Consider the following 7,332-nt stretch of genomic DNA (forward strand, 5'->3'; position numbering starts at 1 on the left):
GGCAAGAAGGTTGTATTCTGAGTCTTGGGAGACATGGACCTGAGAACAGCTTCATTTCAGACGTCTGGGTTCCAGAACTACGAGAGCATAAATTGCTGTTGTTTTAAACCACTCAGTTGTGGTGATTTGTTGTGGCAGCCTTAGGCAACTAATACACTGTCCTTAGTCTCATTCCGAATAGGAAATTTTAGAATTTTATCCATTCAATTGCTCAGTTGTAAAAGAAATATGGAGTTGTGGGGGAGGTACTCAGTGAATACGTGTTGGCTCATAAATGAGGTAGGGTGGGGGTAGCACAAGAGAAATGTGATAGAAAAAATGTGAAAGTTCTGTTTCTGCATTCCCCAGCAGAGAATTTTAGAGGTCAGAACTGAAAGGTCTCTACCCCTGCCTTCCTCTCTCTGGCCCATTTTAATGACAAGGAAATATATTGGCTTAGGCAATGGATGGACAGTGACTGATGCTATCAACATCTGCCCTAATCCAACATATAACACCCTAGAAGACATCCACTTTAAATCCTTGAAACCTGTCAATGTCACCTTATATGGCAAAAGATGTGGTGAAGGATATTGAGAGGAGCCAAGGGGGAGGCAGCCTGTGTCTCTGGGTCTCTCTGCGTACCAGGCAGCAAATGCTTTCAACCGTTTCTATCTTTGTGTTTAGAGTGTGTCTCCTGCAGGCAGCATATAGTTGGATCGTGTTTTTAAAATCCAGTTTGACAATTTCTGCATTTTGATTGGATTGTTTAATCCATTAACACATAATATTACTATTGATATAGTTAGTTTTACATATCATTTTACTTTAAAACAATTTTTAAATAAATTTTCCTAGGAGCTAGAATTACTTTTTGTTGTCTGTATGTCTCATGTCTTTTTCTATCTTCTGTTCCTCCTTTACTTCTTTCTTTTACATTAAGTGAATATTTTCCAATGCAACATTTTAATTACTTTAATAATATTCCCTTTATTTTTTGGAGGGTTTTTCTCCCTGGCTATTCTAGGGCTTACCATATACATCTTCATGTATCAGAATCTTCTTTAGACTTACACTGACTTAATTCCAGTGAGATTTAATTAAGTTCCAGTAAACTTAGTCCTATATACTTCTATTCTTTTTCCCACCTTTTTGTGGTATTATTGTCAGACATATTACATTTATATGTTATAAACCCAGGAATACATTGTTATATTTATGTAATTTTATGTCTTTTAAAGAAGCCAAGGGAAGAAAGGAGGGCAACTATGTATTTATAGCTTATGTTATACTAACCTCCATATTTCCTATTTCTGGTTCTCTCCATTTGTTCCTGTAAATTGAGTTACCATAGTGAGTTATCGCCTTAGCTCAATACAGCTGTTTTCCCACCCACCTCCTTTGTGCTGTTATTTATGAGTATGTTCCATTTCTACATGTTTAGGCTCAACAATACAAGTAAGCACATATTGTTTTATATAATTGCTTTTTAAATCAGTTAAGAAAGGAAAAGAAATATGTATTTATAATGTCTTTTATAATTATATAATTATCTATACTCATGGTCTTTGTTTATCATGTGAATTTGAACTACGGTATTGAGTTACTTACTTTCAGTCATGAGAAATTTTTTTTTTGAGACAAAAAAAAACCCAGAATAGCTCTGTTGCCCAGGCTGAGTGCAGTGGCGTGATCTCGGCTCACTGCAACCTCCGCCTCCCAGATTCAAGCGATTCACCTGCCTCAACCTCCTGAGTAGCTGGGATTATAGGCTCATGCTACCACACTCAGCTAATTTGTGTATTTTTAGTAGAGACAGGGTTTCACCACGTTAACCAGGCTGGTCTCAAACTCCTGACGTGATCCACCCACCTCGACCTCCCAAAGTGCTGGGATTACAGGTGCGAGCCACTGCACCTGGTCCAGTCATAAGAATTTATATTGGCATTTCCTCTAAGACATGTCTGCTAGCAATGGATTCTCTGTTCTTGTTGATCTGAGAATGTTTTTATTTTTGAAAGATAGCTTTAATAAACATAGGATTCTTTGCTGACAGCTGTTTTCTTTCAGTACTCGGAATGTTGTCCACTGTGTTCTGGCCTCCACTGTTTCTGATGAGAAGTCAGCTGTTGATCATGTGACTTCCTTTGAAAGGGATGTTTTGTTTTTCTCTTGCTGCTTTCAAGGTATTCTCCTGGTCTTTGGCGTTCAGCACCATTTTACTATGATGTGTCTGTTTGCGGATGTCTTTGTGCTCATCCTATATGGAATTTGTTGAGCTTCTTGGATGTGTAGATTAATGTTTTTCATAAAATTTAGGAAGTTTTCAGCCATTATGTCTTTGAATAGTTTTTCTGCTTTTTTCTTTTTCTTTTCTCCTTCTGGGACTCTCATTTTGCATATATTGATGCATTTAATGGTGTTCCACATTTTTCTGAGATTCTGTTCATTTTTCTTCATTCTTTCTTTTTCTCTGTTCTTCAAATTGCATAATCTCTATTGATCCATCTTCAAGGTTGATAATTCTTTCTTTTGCCAGTTAAAATAAATCTTTTGAGCCCATCTAGTGAAAATGTCATTCCAGTTATTACTTTTCAACTTCAGGATTTCCATTTGGTTCTTTTTAAGAATTTCTGTCTCTTTAGTCTGCATCAATAGTCCCTATTTGGTGCAACATTGTCATCCTATCTTCCTTTACCCTACTTTAATCATGGTTTACTTTACTATAATCCTGATTTCCTTTAGTTATTTGAAAATATTTATAATGGCTACTTTGAAGTCTTTGTCAAATCTGATAACTGGTTGCTCTCAGTTTCTGTTGCCTGCTTTTCCACTCATATATGGGTCAGATTTTCCTGTTTCTTTACATGTCATAATTTTTTTTGTTGGAAATAGGACATTGTAAATAATATAGCAGCTGTAGAGATGGGTTCCCTTCTCCTCTGGGGCTTGTTAGTAATATTTGATTGTTTATTTGTTTAGTAACTGTCTGTGAAGTCCACCCTCCAGTCCCCACAAGTTAAAGCCTCTGATTTTGCTCCTCAGAGGCACAGCCTTGGTCATATGCACAGTTACCCTGGGTTAGCAGCAGATTTGACAGGGCTCTCTGATTATCTTTTTCCCTGACCGCACCCATATGTTGTTAAACTCCACAAATTGCTGGCTGATTTCCCTGTTGTTTTCAACAATGCTCTAGGTTGCTCTATTGACTGATTCAATTAAATTTGGGCTTCACTAAGGAATAGCTTTTTGTTATTGTTGTGTCATTCATTAAATCATTTAGAAAATCCTTATTGACTACCAGCTCTGTGCCAGCCCCGTGGGAGGCACCAGGGATATGAGTGTTAACATGACAGCCCCAGTGCCTGCTGTTGGGCTGAGTTGCCTCTGACCAGCACTGCAGACTCAGACATATCACTGATGTGGAGACATGCTTGTGTGACATTTAAAACCTGCAGGGTAGCATTTTGGCAGAAAATGCCATTGGTACTTTCCAGATACACACTGTGAGAGTTATTTCAGGGACTGTTTTTTTTTTTTCCTCCCTTCTTTCCCCCAACCAACAACCTCAGCTTCTCTGGTGTGAGGGGTGGGTGCATAAAATCAGCCAGGCCAGCAAGAAAAGTGGTCATCCTGAGGCTGGCAGAAGCAGTTGATGCTGCCCCTTCTGTGGCATGACCCCCACCCTCCAGCTTACTGGCTTCTTGTGCCCTGCAGAGAAATTCATCCCTGAGAGGATTAGGGGCTGTGCCAAGATCTTCACCTCACCCACCCACCCACGCATCCATCATAGTCCATTTTAGAGTAACAGTAAGGCCTTCACTGGGTAAGAGCCATCTGACTCTTGTCTACCTTCTGAGTGGCTCCATTTGGTGAGATGATAAAGTCACTGATGAGAAAAAGTGGGGCCAGGAACAGAAGCAACTGTGGCTTCCCAACAGAAGTTTCTCAGGGGATTTCTCAAGCAGAATAAATTAGAGCATCTTAGAATGGCTCGATCCTGGCTGTGCATCAGGCAAACGTTCTCCCCATGGCTCATTTCCAGTTCTCCTGGCCTGCCAGGTATTTCCGGGGTATAGGTGAAAATCAGTCACTCGGTCCCAAACTGCATAAAGCCCACAGTTATCTTTGACAGCTGATAAGAAGTGATGATGATAAAGTCAATTCTGTTTGCTTAGATGTCTCCTCTCACAAACAAACAAGCATCCCTCACACTCCTTCCTGTGCCCTCCTAGCACCAGCACAAGCTGCGTTCCAGCACAGAGCTCACTCCAAGGATAGGCAGTGCCAGCTCTTGACCGTGGTGTGGCCTCTGCTGTCCTTAACTCTGTTGCACTTCAGAAGCACTTCCAGCTCCTTGACGTTGTAGACCAGGAACTTCTGTAAGCCACTAGGCCCCGTGTGCTTTGTGTTTTTGTTGCTCCCATAACCAACATTGGGCATCAAGATCTGGCCCTTGCACCTTCTACAAACCCTGTTGTCAATACCTCTGGGTTTCCACCAGTTATGCTTCATTTTGACATATGTCTGACTGGTACTGGATGAACTTCTTGGTCCTCTTTTTGATGATCTTGAGTTTCACAAGGGTTCTGAGGGCAGCCATGATGCTGAGTAAGAGATGGCTGCCACCACTCTAGGTAGCACTGAGAAAGAGAGGGATGGTGGCACACAAGGACTGATAGGATGTAACCTCTCTGAGGGATAGTTTTTTGTTGTTGCTTTTGTTATATTTTTGAGACAGAGTCTTGCTCTGTCATCCAGGCTGGAGTGCAGTGGCACGATCTCAGCTCACTATAGCTTCTGCCTCTTGGGTTCCAGTGATTTTCCTGCCTCAGCTTCCCGAGTAGCTGGGATTACAGGCATGAGCCACCATGCCTGGCTAATTTTTGTATTTTTGGTAGAGATGGGAGTTTACTATGTTGGCCCAGCTGGTCTCGAACTCTTGACCTCAGATGATCTGCCCACCTTGGCCTCCCAAAGTGCTAGGATTACAGGTGTGAGCCACTGTGCCCAGCCTCTGAGGGATAGTTTTTAAGGTCAGTGTTTGAGATTTGTTCTTACTCTAGGAGAGATCTTTTTATCTGCTTCTTTTCTGGTTCTTGCTGGAAAACTAGCCGACCTATGGCTTAGCTTATATCTTTAATGAATCTACTAGTCTTCTCCTAATTGCTTTTCTCCATAGCCTCCATTGTGTTTGGCATTGCCTCGGCTTGGAGGAAGCCCCCACCTTTCAGCTGTACTGGCCCAGAGCTTTGCCTCTGCAACAGGGGATTGGGGGCAGAATGAGAAATGCTGACATCTTGTTCCTTCCAGGCAAGCAGGAAGATACTATAGCTCTCCAACTGAGAGTTGTGTGTTGCGGGTGGGTGAGCCAGACACAGCTCTGTGTTCTTGGCTGTGCCTGTCTGGAGTGGAATTTTGGTCACTCTGAGGTGGAACTAGGGGAGGAGAGAGTAAGTCGCAGTTCAAATACCACAAATTTTCACTCTTCTTACTGAGTTCTTGCAGATTTTCTTGAATAAATGTTTCATTTGCTCTATGCCCTTAGGACTATTATCAGATAATTTAAATGGTTGTTTTTTTTTAAAAAAAATAATGTTCACCAGTTTCACTGGGGAGCAGGTGCAGGAGCTACTCATGTCACCATACTGGAAGTCGAAACTTAACAGAAATTTTTATACAAACTTCAATTGTTTCTGAATTGTTCTGCTGCAGAACCTAAGGCTATTACTTCTATGCTAATGGCTTAAGTATTCTTAGATATAGATGTCTCAACTGAGACTTTCTGTTAATTAATTAATTATTTTTTTGAGATGGAGTTTCGCAATTGTTGCCTAGGCTGAAGGCAATGGTGCAATCTTGGGTCACCACAACCTCTGCCTCCTGGATTCAAGCAATTCTCCTGCCTCAGCCTCCTGAATAGCTGGGGTTACAGGCATACATCACCATGCCTGGCTGATTTTTGGTTTTTTAGTAGAGAGGGAGTTTCTCCATGTTGGTCAGGCTGGTCTCGAACTCCCGACCTCAGGTGATCCACCCACCCCAGCCTCCCAAAGTGCTGAGATTACGGGCGTGAGCCACCACGACCGGACTTTATTTATTTATTTTGAGGTAGAGTTTGGCTTTGTTGCCCAGGTTGGAGTGCAGTGGCACAATCTTGGCTCACTGCAACCTCAGCCTCCCCGATTCAAGCAATTCTCCTACCTCACCCTCCCGAGTAGCTGGATTACAGGCACACACCACTGAGCCCAGCTAATTTTGTATTTTTAGTGGAGACGGGGTTTCACCATGTTGACGAGGCTGGTCTTGAACTCCTGACCTCAGGTGATCTGCCTGTCTCAGCCTCCCAAAGTGTTGGGATTACACGTGTGAGCCACCACGCCCAATCTTTCTATTAATTTAAAGACAAGTGTTAGGATAAGGGCCTGAACTTTGGGATCAGACAAACTTTGGTTTATAATTCAGTTTAGCTAAAGCAAACCACTTCGTCTCTCTGATCTTCAGATTCTTCATCTATAAAATGGACACAACACCTACTTCCTCTTAGTAATAAAAACTCAAGAATTTATTTGGCATATGTGGTTGCCCAGCTAGAGGCAATTTTCCCCAGCTACACTTATAGCTCATATAGTCATATGACTAAGAATTAGCTAATAGAGTGTGACAGAAGCAATCTCTGCAACTTCCAGATCATTTTTTTTTTTTTAATTAGGAAATTACATGCCTTCCTCCTTTTTCTCTCTCTTTCCTGTGCATTGAAATGTAGAGGTGATAAAATGAGTGAGTTTTGTTGTGGAATGAAGATAACACCCTCGGGTATTACAAAGCAATAAGACAGGAGGAACTTGAGTGTTGGAAGCATTCTTTTTTTCTTTTCTTTTTTTTTTTTTTTTTTGAGACAAGGTCTTACTCTGTAGCCTAGGCTGGAGTGCAGTAGCACAATCATAGCTCACTGCAGCCTCAACATCGTGGGCTCAAGTGATCCTCCTGCCTCAGCCTCCCCAGTAGCTGGGACTATAGTTGCACACCACCATGCCCAGCTAATTCTTTCTATGTTTTGTAGGGACAGGGTCTCACTAGATTTCCCAGGCCGTTCTTGAATTCCTGACCTCAAGTGATTCTCTTACTTGGGTCTCCCAAAGTACTGGGATTATAGATGTGACTCACCATGCCTAGCCTGAGTGCTGGGAAAGTTCTGTATATTGACTTGGGTGGTGGTTACACAGGTGTATATGCACATAAAAATGGATCGAGCTATTCTTTTAAGATTTATGTGCCTATTGCATGTAAGTTATACCTCACCAAGAAAAAAAAGATAGAAGAAAGCTGATTCCTGGAATGCCCTTATGGAGT

This window comes from Macaca nemestrina, chromosome 13 (assembly GCF_043159975.1).
Source record: "Macaca nemestrina isolate mMacNem1 chromosome 13, mMacNem.hap1, whole genome shotgun sequence".
NCBI lineage: Eukaryota > Metazoa > Chordata > Mammalia > Primates > Cercopithecidae > Macaca > Macaca nemestrina.